This window comes from Gymnogyps californianus, chromosome 1 (genome assembly GCF_018139145.2).
Source record: "Gymnogyps californianus isolate 813 chromosome 1, ASM1813914v2, whole genome shotgun sequence".
In the NCBI taxonomy this organism is placed as follows: domain Eukaryota; kingdom Metazoa; phylum Chordata; class Aves; order Accipitriformes; family Cathartidae; genus Gymnogyps; species Gymnogyps californianus.
The window spans coordinates 118,513,426-118,529,750 of record NC_059471.1 but is presented as its reverse complement, the minus strand read 5'-3'; positions in this window follow the sequence as shown (position 1 = coordinate 118,529,750).

Here is a 16,325-nt window from a genome sequence, read left to right as displayed (position 1 = left end):
AAAGAAAAACAACCTACTGACTTGAAAACTGTATCAGAAACAAAGAGTACTACAATCATTTCCTCCCAATCCATCATGTCACTAGCACACATTATCATTCTCCCTTTTTCCCTGTCTGCAGAAAGAATCAAATACAGCTATGTCATACCACTCTTTGGTACCCAAGTTTTCCTACAAGCTCACATCTGCTGATGTACGCTAACAAGAGAGGCAAGCGTGAATCCAGAACACATTACACAGGGGCCTCCATTCAACATGCCAGCGTTCCTTGTCTATTCTCTGCCAGTCTTCCAGACAGGAACTCTGACTGTGTGAAATACCAGGTATGTTGATTATATTGACAAATGGAAAACATTTTTGTTTTTTTAAACAATCTAGCTGATTTCAGAGCTACCTACTACATGAGAGAGGCCATGGCTGCTGACAATAATTAAAAAAAAAAATATTTGTAAGAGATCATTTGATAAGAATAGGAAAACTCCTGGACATCTTCAGACCATTATTGGATTAGGTCCTGGTTTGCATTTCACATAAGACACCATAGGAGTTCATGCTTATGTCTCTGACATATTAATATAAAAATTAAGTGCACTGATGAAGAAACATTCCTTCCTGTGGCCACAGAGAATCTCACTGGCATGTGAACAGAGAACATTTTATATGCTTAAACTGTAGAAAAAGACAAAGACTGAATTGGGCTAAGTTAAGAAACATGCAGTTTGAATTTTCATATTTTTGTTATCCCATTAGAAAAATCAATACGGAGCAGCAATAGAAAAACATTAAAAAGCCCAGCAAATTTTAGAAAGACACTGCATACAGAACTAGATCACATCAAGTTAATTGATACAGACTGCCAAGTGAAATGTAAATTGTCCTCCAACCGTTACAATGTATGAAGGGTATGTCTTCAGATGAAAAAAGTTAACTCCTTTCTCTACCAAAATAAAATTAACATTGGAAGAAATCTTATTTTGTCACAAGTGACTGGAAGAAAGCAAGATGATGTAACCAAGGCAATTATTCGCATATTACAGTGCTGCAGGTGGTATTACCACCTCAACCTACTCACCACATTTCATCACTTCACTTCCAAATCCAGAGTCTTGAAAGGCAAAAAGAAATCACTATTTCTGTTTTTACACTAGTGAACAAACCTCAAAATATGGATCCATTTCCCATTATTTTTCTTAGGGGTGTCTATGTTCACTCAGTTTTCCTATCCTTTTCTGCTTCTCTCTTCAGATGCACCCTAACACTTTGCTGGGTGCAATTTGCCAGTCTAAAAATGATATTTGCACAGCCTGATCCTGGTAAAAGTCTTAGATACCACAGATTGGTTAGAAGAAAGTAAAAGGTCTCCAACTACCCCTGAGCTGAATGAGAAAAGGAATTTTGAAGTGAGCCATTTACTGCTTCTGTGATCCTTTCAAAACCAAAAGGAAAGTATAAGAAACAGAAGCTGCAATTTCCTATCTCTGCTTTTCATTTTCTCTACTCCCTCATTTGTCACCCTCTGTCTCAAGAAAGAAGACAATGGAACTGTAATCTGAAAAATTAAACAAACAGAAGCACTAAGATAGTATCTATACAAAGGACATTCAAAGAGATTTAATCAAACACGTGTAATTTTCCTCCTTCCTTTAAAAAATATTCTACATGCAGAAAGATGCAAGTCTGTCAAAATTAGTACTTCACTAGGTCGAAAAAGGTTAGTTAAGCAACCTAAGCAACTTGATAGTTTGCCAATATCAACAATTGCATAGCTACTTGCTGAGAACAAAGTGCTAGCATACTGTAAAAAGTTTAAGGAACCGAACCTTAGACACTCAACTTTGGAAGCTGCTTTTTTAGCACCTTACATAAATTTTTTTTGAAGCAAAAAAACCCCAAAATAATTTGCTCACACACTTAAGCCTACTTCTACTCCTTATCAGGATCTTACCAAAACTGCCTTCTCTGTGTTATGCTGGTAAGAGATCTGAACATTAAGAGAATATATAGTTCTACTCTTGTTGCCAGGCTGGTTATCAGCATTCAGTCCCTGTCTAGCCCAATCCTACATAACCAGTAGCAGTTAATACCATTTTTTAAGTATGACTGAAATTGTTTGTAGTACATACCTTTAGACTCCCAAGTTTTAACATGTTTAGTTTTCCAGAAGGCAGAGATCACACATACAAACAGACATCTTGGAATCTCTTCCTATCATTGCTACTATTGCTCTTAAACAACAAGGTCAAATCACATCTTCCTTTATTGCTTATGCTCTCAACACCCTGTAGAGAACCCTACATTCACTTGGTTCACATTTAGAAGGCTATTATTTTCAATTCTGTAAGCTAAACACTGAACTTGCATTTGAGAAAACCATTGAAAAATCCATAGTTCCTGAATATTCACTGTACCACACAAAAATTAATCTTTTTTTTTATGCCCTTGACTTCACTCCTAACTTCCTTTTTTGGGTACCTATATTTTCTGAAAATTCATCATTTAAAAAAATTGCTTATAGACACCTTCACAACCAAACTTAAGAGTTCTTTCTGCAGCTTGCTTGGAGGCAAGTTTTGTTTCATCACAGAGATCAAATCCACCTGAGAAGTCAAAAACTTGAGACAGCAGTCACCTGAGGTGGAGGGATTTGGCACTATGATTCCATGTGTCAGCAATCTCAGTTAATTATCTTGTTTGAGCAGTTATCCTGATTGCCCCATATCTACCTCAGGATAAAAGGAAGAAAAGAACACAAAAAGAACACAAAAAGGATTGTGATCTGCAATTGTAGAAACCTTTCTCTGGATTAAAGGAGTGAATTCCTATTGCAAGCATGTTTTCCTCTCTAGTTGTTGCTACTACCTAGTAATGTCTAGTTATGTTGCTTTTTCTGGGAAAGGTTTTTTTGAGTATCTGTCTTGGTGACGTGGTTTATTGCTATGAAGTTTGGGGGTGTTTCCTCCTGTAATAGAGATTAGCTGTTTCTAGTTGAGACCTTTCCTAGTCATGCTAGGTGTTATAAGGCAAGCTATATTTCCTAAGGAAATAACAAGATGAACACTCCTTTAATATCCCCCTCCTATAGCACTCTCCTATGTGTATCACATGGTAAAAGACTGTTAGTTGAGGAACTTGAAAGAAGGAAAAGGAGAAAAAAAAACTTTTATTAGTATGGGACTTTATGTTCCAATTTAGTGAGCAGTTCTCTATTTGTTTAGTGTTACTGGTTATTCTACTAACATATTGATATGCCTTTTCATGGTAAAGTTAAGTAGACATAGGAGAAATGCTTTTGGGATCAGCACTCTGTCATAAGCATCAGATAAGAGTAAGATTATAAGAGTAGTTCCTATTTCTATGTTTTCTGCAGTTATTAATCAATAGTAACACTTATAGGGAGTTTCTGGGTTTTAGCTTTTTCAAGACTGTTGTGTATCAAAATTTCCTGTTGTGGAAAGATATGCAGAGCTATTCCACAGGAAATGATTCCATTAATATTTCACTTTAAATTTAACTGAAAAGTTCTTGTCACTAGCTTGAGATAGTGTAAATAGCACTTTTAATGTTTTGGAGCAGCTCTAAACCTATACTTGCCATTTTACTTCTGATGCAATTCTTTCTTCTGGATGGGCAACCTAATAAGAACTTATCATAGCTTTACATTTAATTCATGAGGAAATCATACACTTTTGTTTCTTGAACAGCTTTTAGTACCCAAGCCTACCCCTAGTTTTTTCAGGAATACAGAAATATTCCTATAATCCATAAAAAATTTAGATGCTTCTTCTAGAAATCAAGTAGGTCATGGGTTATAAGTAATTATAAAACTTTTAATTTTATATTTGAAAATTGAGGAAATGTAAGAAATGTTCAAAATGTGGAGCCAAATACATCCAGCTTTCTGAGTGTCTCAGATCTCAAAAGATTTTGTGATTTAGACACCTGAGTGCTGAAGTGATTTTTGAAAAATGAGTCTGAGTTAATGGAAAATAATAAATTAAAAATCTGTCACATCATAATTATTTTTAAAATATTGTTCTACTTGAATTGCATCATCTCATGGACTATTATCTCAAGAAACTGTACACAACTGCCAAAAGCCTTTTTATGTATGTTTTTTATAAACTTTTTGACTATTAACTGCCACTTCAAGCTTATGCATCAATTTATGTTTGAACATCCCTGTATAAGAACAGGATATAGTTTCCACTTTTCAGGACTACTGCAGAAAATAGAGGAAGCTGATCTATTACATCTAATGATTTGTCAAATGGCAGTATGGTTATTTGGAAAAAAGGAAGCTTTTATTCTGCTCTTAATGTAAGAGATGACGACTACCAGAATAGGCGTGAGATTTGTTTCTTTTGATACTTCAGTAAAAGTTAATTATCAATAATTTAGAAATATAAGATGAATAGTTTAGGATAATGCACTCTTGGGTTTTTTTAAGTGATGACTCTAGAAAACTTGCACTGGAGCTTGGATTGTATAAATTTTTTGTTGGTATGTCTTCAGAAAAGAATAGGAAGTATTTCTAATAATGTATAGCAATTTGAAGTGAAAAGAATAACACTCACTTTTAAGGGTGTCACTGAAAAATCATACTGAAGACTGAATGGCATGCAAAAAGGGGCCATTTAATAATTAGTATGTATTAATATCACAGTTATCTTCTATTTCTTACAGTGCTACTCAGTAGCATAACCTGTTTTTTGTTGTAAAATAGTTGATGAATGCGAACTTCTTAAATAGCCTTTTATACATCTATATTCAAAACTGCTGACTGCTTAATGAGAGGGGGAGACGAAAGACAGTTTTGGTCTCCACAAGCCTTCCCCAACTTATGTCATATGCAACTTAAATTGATTTCTAAAAGCATCATTAAGTTGGGCTGTGGACTTAAGCTGTTTCACAGACGATTGTGTACTCACTCTGTACTCCAAGCCAGCTGGAAGCTGTGTGGCTTCTGCTAGTTTTGACTTAGGCCAAGTTAATAAGCCCTGTTCGGTAGCAGAATATATTAGATAGGTTATGGCACCACAGTAATGAGGCCATATGCTCCTGGGCAGCATAGGGCATGGGCAGAGGCAGGCAGTGTCTACTAGAGCATAGGCAGGGCAGGCTTGAGTCTGCCCACTAAATATCATGGTGACATGAAAGCTGAATGGTAAACCAGCGGAGTGTCTATGAAGCAGAGTACAGCTCTATCTATCTATGTCCAGTTCTGGAGGAGAAAGGATGGCAGGAATTCAGTCTCATGTCTTAGCAGATCATGTTGGGTGGTGCCAGGGGTTCTCTGCTGGTTATTTGTCATTTGGTTAGATCTTGCTTGCCTAATGGCAGTGAATGTGGTGGTTAGGGACATGATTTAGCGGACTTGGCAGTGTTAGGTTAACAGTTGGACTCGATGATCTTAAAGGTCTTTTCCAACCTAAATGATTCTATGAATGCATTCTTGCTTATGGAAAAAATTGGGACGGAGTTATGGTAAAAGATGTAAACTGGTCTGCACGCTGGAAACCCAAAATGCTACCTCTGTGCTTTTTCCAGTAGTGAAGGGAAACTTAGTCTCCTGTACTAAAATGGAGGATTTGTTGTTGTTACTCAGCTATACTCCTGACAGCATGAGGTATGCCTATTGTCTTGCATGGAGGTATTTATTTATTTTATTTTCCTCCACACCATAGCCTGAAACAATGAGAGAGATCCTTAGAAGAGAGTGGGTGCCCGTTTGTGAGAAGGACACCTCATGAGGAAGAGGAGAGCATTCCAGCCTCTTCTCCTCAGTCAAATGACATGGCTGAACAATAGCCAAGCCGCTTCTAAGTCAAACTCAGTGCAATTAGGGCAAGTGCCTGAGATATAGTGATAGCACAGGTAGTGGAGAAAGGTAGGATGATAGCCTTGTGCCTATTGGACTTCTGGAGGTGCAAAAGTAGTAATCGGGCAGGCAGTCCAGCTGACAAGTGGGTAGCTGCCCATCAACACAGCTGCCCAATCTGGTGACTGTTCCCTAAATATCTCTATCTCAGGATGTTGGTAGCCTGGAAGCTTACAGCCAAGCTGATAAGGGGTCGTGAGAGGCTGTTGAAGAGGTATAGGGATTGCCCTGAGCATCAAAAAGCATTGTTAGGATTCTCATTTTTCTACAATAATTTCATTATACTTACTGGTACACTGCTCCCAAATAGGTTTTCTTTTTTGGAAAGTACATACATAGTTGCTATAACATGCATTTCATAGTCTTCAGAAGGATATGGAACTGGATCACTTTGAAGTACCAGAGTTGACACAGCACAAGCAGTACTTGCTTTTCAAGCAGCTATAATAAAATAAAAACAGAGTTACATTTCCCTTTAATTCCTGAAAAATATAAAATGGATCAGCAAACTTCTAGTGATGATCAAGCCCCAGACCTTGCAGACTACATGCAAAAAAAATCTATCCTAAGGTTCTATGATGTCAGAAACTTTTTCTAGTTTATTGTCTGTCTAGTGCATTACAACAATATAATAATAAGAAAATAATAATAATAAAATAATAAGAAAGGATATGAAATTGGGAAGTAGGTTGCTGTATTCCCTAAATGCCTAGGATTCTAGGAGTGTGAAGGCTGAAGAATTGGTTAGGATTGGGCCCTGAGGTCTTTTTGACCTTTTGTCCAGTCAAACACTGCTGAAACTTCTATGTATTTCAGGGATTTTGAGTGATAATGTTTTATATGTGCTTGTGTTGTAATTTGCTAGCTGGAAATAATGCCTCTGAGAAGGTGATACATCATTGTTTTTTTCTTTTTTCCATCAAAGAATAAATTACTTAAGGAAGCAGTAACTGGTCTTGTATTATATCTGCACAGTATGTTCTTGGCAGGCAAGCCTCAGATTTCATAAAATCTGACCTATAAGCCATATAGATACGTTTTATTCTGGATTGATCCTGTGGATCGGATTAGATTACATGAGCAAGAGTCTCTGTGAAGAAGTAAGCCTTGCTCCTAAGCAAGTTAAAGGAGGAGTTACAGCTCTTGTATTAATGGTGATGGATCTAAACTAGGAAAGTTCAGAGATGGTAGGCAGCAGAAAAAAAAAGAAATCAGGAGTTAACTTGAGAATATAAAGTCATTGAGTCTACTTGTGTGGCACAGTGACTATTCAGTGTTTAGCAGGGTGGAGCAGGAACTCACTAGGTGTGTGGTTTTGGTTTTTTTTTTAATGACACTCTTAAATGCAAGTTTGATGTTTAGCTTGCAGAATTGAAAATAATAGCCTTCTAAATGCAAACCAAGTGAACACAAGCGTCTCTACAGGGAGTTTAGAGCAGAAGTAGGAAAGGAAGATATGGCTTGACCTCATTGTTTGAGCTTAACAGCAGCAACGTCCTTGGCTATCATTGCACAGCAAAGCATACAAATCATACACCTAAACAGCTTCTGTTTTTAATGTTAACTTCACATTGACTTTGGGAGCAGCTTGTATTATGTATTCTTCAGCATACATCTCTGCAAAGTTAGTTATGTTATGTTCTCAAAGGCAGCACCAATGTCCCATTCTTGCATAGTAAGTTATATCAGTCAACACATATGAATCTTGTGTTTTGAGATTAATGCCTTCCAACTAAAGACTGCAATCGGCATTATTAAGTAATCAAAGCAATAAGTTAAACTGCAGCATTTTGATGCCTTATCTCATTCAGAGCCAATATATTCAAAAGAATGAATAACCAACACTTACCTGTTCCTTTCTATTACACTTTTTTGAAGTAGCAACCTGATTAAACACTTGTGCAAAAGACACCAAACTCAACTTCTAGCATAATGCCACAGTTCATAAGGTTCACAGTAAAGGACTTCCATTTGCAAATGACATCTTTAGGTTCTAAAAATTATGCCAAGGGGTACTTACATATATGTATTTATTTTGGCTTTATCTGTCTGTAACATATTATTTTTAACAGAAAATGCATTGAATTTATAGTAAAATTAATAGGCAGGAAAAATTCCAGTCTCTCTTAAAGACCAGCTAAATGAATAATCTATCATCTCCCTTATTTGGTTTATTCACAAGCCCTGAAGAATGTAGAGGCCAAAAATGCTAAACAATGCAAATTCCTTAAGATACATACTAGTATTAAGAAATACGTAATGAAAAATGAGATAGTATAAGCCCTTTCTAATTTCAAATGAGGAACTGTTAGTTTAGGAATATCAGCCAGTAGGAGGGAGGGTGCTGATTGTTTTGGGGGAGACCCTTAGACTAGAACAATCAAGACCAGAAATTTTATACAAACCTTTCTTTAGCTATATTCATGTTTATTCACTGTAAAGTTGAAGTCTAGGGTATCAACACCCTAGACATGAAAATCTCTTAGCCCATTAGCAGTCATCTCGATATTTTAAATTACTCAATATGGTAGTCATTTAGAAATCTGACATGGTTAAAAACCTTAAAAAATTGTTTTGGTAATTGAATACTGGTTCACCAGACCAGTTTCAGACTCATTTCAAACACAAAGAGGAAAAAAGAGGTCCTTAATACTGCAAACACTTTTTATCTATCTGAATCACCATCCTTTAAATCAATACATAAAGTCAACTATTGAAACAGCACATACAAGTGTTAGGAGTATGACATTATATTTGCATAACTAGCTATAAATTTAATAAAACATTACTTTTGCTCTTTGTTTCATCCATTCAGCACAAATATTCTTTCTTTCCTCGTCTTAGACTGTTCCCATAGCCGATTGCACCTTTCTTGCTTTTCACTGATTGGTTGAACTGTTTAAAAGGAAATATAACAAGTAGAGACACATGATACAGCATCGTCTGTAGGATACTCCACCAAAATAAATATGATGGCCACCGTCTAGTACCTCTATACTAAGATGCAATTAGGTAAGTCACCATACATAAGTCACAACATCATGTCCAAGATTTTGTAGTCCTGGAATCCAACTTACCAAAAAGTAGAATAGATTCATACTGACTAGAGAAGAAAAACACAGGCATGAGTTTTTTGCGTAGCACATAGTAATTAGACCTACACTTGCTTAGATCCTGAAGGCTTAGAATTTCAAAGGAATTTTTCTTTGCAAAAACAACCTTTCCACCTCTCCACCCACCCCCTCCAAAAAAACTAAGCACAAAGACTAAGCCCCTGAAAGACTGAGACCAAATATATTTATTCTTTATCAAATAGAGACACAAAACTCAAATTTCCTCAGGAAAACAAACAGATTTCCTAAGGGATTTAGGACCTTGTTTTCCAGTCAAATTTTTGCATCCAAAATTATAGAGAAATTTAAGATGATTGGCAGCATCTGCAAAGAGAACAAAAGATGTGTCAGACTCTGAATGTCAGCTCTCTGTAACTTATATCTATCAAGGTCTGTCCAAACTCATTTGCTGCAGAAGACAGAAGCAAGGAATCTGTTTTGACTTTCCCAGCTCCTAACTACAGATCTGCCTCAAAGTGCTGTCTTACAATGCTGCTTTCAAAATGATTGAAATGGCACATATGACAACTGCAAATATGACAAGTTAAATGAGTCATAAGACACAAGATGACAAATTCTCCTTCCTTATTTCCCAATTCAACCAATTATTTTAACAAAGTAAATTCAGACCTCAGCTTTTCAAACCCCATCCTGAACAGAAAATTACCACTGAATGATTAAAGGAAATACAAATAATAAAGTGATCCTTGGCTTTAGAGTACTTTAGTCCATTAGAACTATAAAGGCTTTTAACTTATTGAACTTCAACTTTTTGGAGGTCATATGAAGACAGTGTTTCAATCTTAGCAAGAAGGTTTAAGCTGCTCATAAAAAACAGATTCAATGTAACACTCTTTGTAGATTCCTTCTTTTGATTTTTTCCTTCAGAGAAGGATATTTTGGCAAAATTTCTCAATCTATATTTCAATGAGAGAGCTAAGACCTTATTTCCAAAACACAGAAGGTTAGAACAGGGTGAGCGCTCAGAAACAAGTAGCTGCAGGTAAGGCAATCTATCCTAGGTGAAGGCTATCTACTAGTATCTCTTCAGTTAGAAAAATCAATTGTAACTGTGAATAAGTATTTTGGAACAGAGTTTTATTTTAGTTTTCAAATCAAGCTCATATGAACTTAAAAAAAAAAAATCCACAACTTGTTTTATCTACCATCTAAAAAGTGGCAGAAGTTTTCCATAGTATGTTTCTGAGTGCAATGATGCACATTAATTTTACGGCTGTAGTGCCAGGCTGCTCAGATATATGCAGCAGATGAGATGAGTCTCTGATGTATGCTTAGATAGTGCTCCAGTTCAACATATACAGTAAGTATTCTTTCTCACTAGAAAGAACATTTTGTGTTTTGAGAACTCTAGGCTTATACCGGAAGAGTAGCTAGCTATTCTTTCACATTTCTCTTTCAATGCATCACCCAAAAAGAAAAATGCTGAATAGATCAAGTACTTGGTACATGACACTAGTAAATGTGTGGAAGACAAAAGGACTCAAATCCGGGCTGTCAGACCTACATCAAATTTTTCCACAAATATCTTTGAGGACTTTTCAGAATGTTATGAAAATAGAGCAGTCCTAGGAAGGTGCCATTTGGTACTCCAGAGCGTTCTCCTTCTATTTGCAAAGAAATATCACAGGAACAGCCTGTTCTCATAGTGGGATGGGAACTAAACCTCTCCATAACACTTTCAGTGCCAAGCAGCCCGTCCCCCATCTGTCTGCCAGCAGGAGAGAGAGAAAACAAATGAAAAATGGAAAGGAGAAGCGACCAGAATTTGGGCATAGGAAAGAAACATCTGCTAAAGGGACAAAAAAGAGGTGAAGAGAATCAAAGAATCATAAAGCAGGTAACAGAACAAAACCGTGGTAGAAAAGTTCCTGAAAAAGAGGGGGGGGGCATAAAAATAAAGGAAATTAGCAGAACAAAAGGACGGGAAACATAATGCCAGATGTACTGTAGGTATTTACCTGTATTAATAATGAGAGATTTGATGAACAGAATGACTGACTAACAGTGTGGTTTGATTGTTCTAATATATAGGGGTTTTCATTTGTTTTATTCTTAGTTTCTCAGCTTTTTAAATCCATGCCATAAAAAACCAAATTAAAGATTGTTGTATGAAAGTTATTTTCTACACTTGAGCAGGCATTGTGGGGGAAAAAAAGAATCAGCCACTTAAATGCAAACTTACTGAGTTTTCTGATTATTCCAACACAAACAGATGAGCATTCCTGTGTGCCTGGATGAGAAGTGTGGGTAAAATAAGAAAGCAAGCAAAAGAGAAGAGAATAAAATTGAATTAAGTACAAGATCTTTAATCTTATTGTAGAAACACAGAAGTAGCTGCCACAGATGAGATGACGCAGCAAAACAGTTTGATCATAATATTAGTATGATGGACTGTCAGTCCTGTACACTTCAGAATTAGGAATTGGGCTTTTTAGAACTAGGAAATCGCCTTTAAAATAATCAGACATTAAAAATGTAAAGAAAATTTTATTTTCTTTGGGTTTTTTGAGATAGCTACACTTTGAACTTCTAAATGTCATTCTTCGGAGTATTTTTGCTAATTTTTAACTTTTTTTTAATGTAACAAACATAAGGCTTTGGTTCTGTATACAAAGTCAGTAGATAGCACTTCCGCGAAAATCCTATCTGTAGTAAGGTGTGTGATACAATTCTAGGAGATGGTAAATGTGGTGAGAAAGGGCTATAACACACAAAACCAGGAAGCAGAAGAAGAGCAAGGAAACTACTGGAGCCATTGTACCTCTGAAATCTTGTGTTGTCTTCCCTCAGAACGCTTTAAGTGTGACTGAAACAGGAAGGATGACCTTTCACAAGCAGTTTGGTGTTGCATGTTACAGAAACGTGCTATGCTGTTCCTTGCCTAGAGATTCAGAGGAAAAATAGGGAGTCGTAGCTTTACCAGTTATTATCCTCAACACTCATGATACTCTCATCTGTTGTCCAAAAGACAAGGCAACTCCCTTGTGCGCTAGGTATCTGAAGATTTACACCATTACTTAGCAGTGAGGAAAATTACCAGAACATCTGTCTGAACACATATGATTCAAGTGTAAATTCATGTTTGAATTGACTTTCTTCCATGTCACTGACCTGTCTTCTGTTGTTCTTTAGTGACGGTGTATATGCAGTCAATCAACTATGCCATCAGGAAGATAGGATTTCTACCTTCAAGTTTTGACAGCTTTGCTGGCAGTTAAAGCATGTCTTTTTTACTTTCTATCTTAGTTTTACTACAAACAAAACAAGATAGCACAATAATTCATGGTTACTTCATGCATGCTGTCATGAGGATGATTAACCTAATACTTTCCCAAGGCATTGCAAAGGAAAACCATCATTCAGCTGTTGAAGGCTTTCTGTTACTGATACTCAAATGTGACAGGTAACAGTCATGAAATTAGATTATCATGCAGTATATTCCTACTAATACTCTTTATTCTGGGTAACTAATTTGCTGACTCTGTAAGTCTCATTCCTGGGAAAAGTTTATCTAGTTACTACAGCATCTTTTTTTTTTTTGTTTATATATTACCAAAATTCTAAACTCTTAATAAAAGTCTAATGAGTCTAATGAAAATAAACCATTCCAACAGGCAGTACAGTCCTCGGGAATATACTACCCCAGCAGATGTTTTCCTCCCACAAACACAAAGAAACAAAATAAGACCAAATGCAAGGCTGTGTGGGTGGCAGAGCATTTCTAAAAATATCCACAATAGTTGCACTTAGAATTAATTTTAGTATTAGAAGTAGAACTTTGGCCATACTAAGAAGGGACCAGAAACTTCTTGCATAATACACATTAGACATGCATTTTAAAACTAGTTTACATGTTTTCAATAGCTGAATTACTAAGAATCCATTATTCACCAGTTATAGTATATTATTTGAAGATTTACTGCTAGTTGTAACCCATTTAAAAAGCAAATAGTATGTACCAAACATGAGCCAAACAAGTATGGGAGTGGCAATATAATTATGTTAAAATGACTCATTATTTATGAACAAAACATTTCAGTCCATCATATTTCAGTACGATTTTCCCTTACCCTTGTCTCTATTATCCTATATGCATCATGTCTTCTCTGGCAACAAGGTAGACTAGGCACACCACAGAGTCTCTAAGACATTGGTTTTCTAAATATTTTGTTGTTTATTTCTTTATTCAATTAAAAAAAAATAAATAAAATTGCCCTGGTTTGACCAGAGCAGCTCCTAGTACTTCTTAGCAAGTTATCATAGCTGCTCGTTCTAATATTAAAAGTGCTCCAAATTTGTGGACAGTCTTGAACAAGCATAAATGTATTAAGTGTTTAGAAAAGGAGAAGGAAAACAAATTAGATACAGATTTCCTTCTACACCTTGATCTTTTGTATTTTGTTGTCTCATACAAATTATTATACCTCTCAGTGAGGTTGTCCTGGTGGTATATCAGAGGTAATTCACAGAAGAAAACATACTTGCCTCAAAATCTAGTGAGAGCATTTCACAAAATACGTCTATATACATACAGCCTTTGATGTCTATTAGTCACACCACGTATTTAGAATTCACTTCAAGGTATTGGAAAACCCTTGAGACAAATGCATAATTCATATTTTGTATGTATTATACTCATTGTATGTATTATATTCATTTTTATTGTTCATGAAATATTTGCAAAAATCATAACATTCTTAAGATGGTTATATATTCTAATTTTTTATCTCATTAATTTCTTCAGAGCTGACCTCTAAAATGGTGACATTATTGTCATTATTTATTCACCTTAACTTGTGCTATGCTGGTTATTTTACAGATTGGTAGATTATATAGGGTTGTGGGACGTTTTGAAACACACATCTGAATATTTGTCCAATTTTTTTAAGTGATGTCTTTGTTCACAGACTTCAAGACTTTCATAACTAGTAAATAAAATGCAGTTTTCAAGAACAATATCTGAAATATTAATTTATTCCAAACTGATTATTTTGTTTCTCGTTGCTGAAACAAGTATGCTGCGCAGGTTCATGAAAAAAGAACACAACAGTCTTTTAACCATGTTTAATTGACTTGAATTTGAAACCAAATTTAATATTTGCAAAATGCTTTTAACCTTGTTCATTTAGTTCTGCTGAAGTGGCTGTAAGGTCATTGTGTACAGCAAAGCGTAAAGATATTTTAATATGCCCTTATCTTCTCTGTATACACTTACAATTTCCTTGAAACAGCCACAAACTGGTATAAATCAGACAGAATAGCAAAGCACTACCAATTATTATTATTTTAAGATTAGAAGCAAGAATGAACAATATTTATGTTCTTGACCTTCATACAAAACTTTGGGACATACATCCTCTCCTTCATTCCCATTTTGGGGAAATTAAATTTAAAATTTTACTGTCTACTGTTTACAAATATTTTTCCACTCGGAAATTATTTTCCAGTTCCAACATCATCAATATTCTGTTCATGATTGTTGGTTGTAGAAAAATGTAAGCATTCAGTATTTATTTTTTGGACAGTATAGTACAATTACTGTACAGTCATCCTAAAAGATTTGGGGAGAAAGGCTATGGGTGGTAAATCAAGCTATATTCCCCTGTAATTTATCACCTTGATAATAGGGGCTAAAGCAATGCCTTTAATTCTGCTTTATACTGCTGACAGTCTGTGGTGACGATCCGACATTATCATGCAAGGTAAGTGATAGTGCTTCTTCAATTTTGAATCCAGTTTACATCAATATCTTAAGGCATTGCTAGAATCTAGGATTACCCCAACCTGTCATACCTATGGTGTCACAGTACAGATTGTCAATTTAGCCAAAAGTTAGTAGGTTGCATAATTAGTATTTAAGATGCTTTTGTCTGCTAAAAATCCCTTTCTAAAGGAACAATGTCCTTTTGCTTAAGGAGCAGAACAACACAGAATACATAGATTAGAGCTTTGATTTTGGGAACAGGTCTTTCCTACTCACTGTATCTAAAGCTGACAATTTTTTCTTGCTGTACAACAGCATAATATATCAACAGGGGATGGATATTTACCATTCAATTCCAATCTAAGAAAACTGTTTAATGTACAGCCATATGCCTTTAGCAGCTTTACTGTATTTTGGTTCTCTTCCATTTACCCCATGCTTAATGACCGAAGTTTAGTGTTTTAGAACATAATGAGCTGTTGTCTCAGACAACTGCTATTGAGTACTTACGCATTGGCACCATGACCGACTTAGCTACTGGGCATGACATTCAACCATGCATCATATCCATAGTCAGTTAAAGCATATGCAAATACTGAGCATTTTATCAGCTCATGCCTAACCTTGCCTTAAGCATGGAAAATGTTCACTACTTTAATACAGAACAAAAATAATTGTTAGCATGTTAAACAATAATCTAGCCTTTCAGCCTCCATCCCATCCCACACCTTCTCAGACTTTGTGATTCTCCTATTCAACTTTTACTGCCCTCTGACATTTTTAATATTTGTTTTCTAACTAGGTGTTTGCTTTTAATGCTTGCAATATGGAAAGCTATTGTTATTATAGATTTGTCTGTATGTACTGTTCGCCTGTCATTGTCACTATTTGGTATGGCACTTTCCATTAAGATGTTTCTACAGTTGATGACAAAAATATTTAACAATAAAAGCAGTGTCAGCATGACGGAATCAGATACTCTGAGAAGAGATCAGCTGTACCTCTAGTAGATTACACTGTATGTAGAAAGTGCTATAGGAAAATCAAATTGCAGATGACTTGAAAGGGAGTCAAAAAGTGGACTACAAAGTGAAGTCAAATTTCAGACAATGTTCTGAAAGCTTTCTCTGGAAAAAAAAATAAATCTATGTATAAACCTGGGAATAAGACAAAACCTTCAGCCTTTACTCACAGGACATCAGCAAAATCTTTTCTGTGGTTCAAAGCCAGCATTACAGAGTATAGCTTACTTGCATTAGATTTACTGAGCTTTGGAGTATACACTAGAATAATAAAACTTGACTAATTATGAAGTAACCTTTAATTAATCAAAGGAATAAAAGACTTAATGCAAAGATACCATTTTATGAAAGCTGATGGAATTAGAATTGGGGTTTCAACGAAAACCTTCCTGCTTTTTCATTAAAAAACATCTGAGAATCAGTTTTCAGGCAAAATTTGGAATCTTAATTTCCGAAATATATCTAGAATATATATAGGATCGCAGTTTGAGCATCTCATGCCCCTATTCTGTGGGGAGAAGGAGAAGTGGGCTGGAATTTGAACTACCTCTGCCTTTGATTTTTGAGGTATTACACTGCATTTTCTA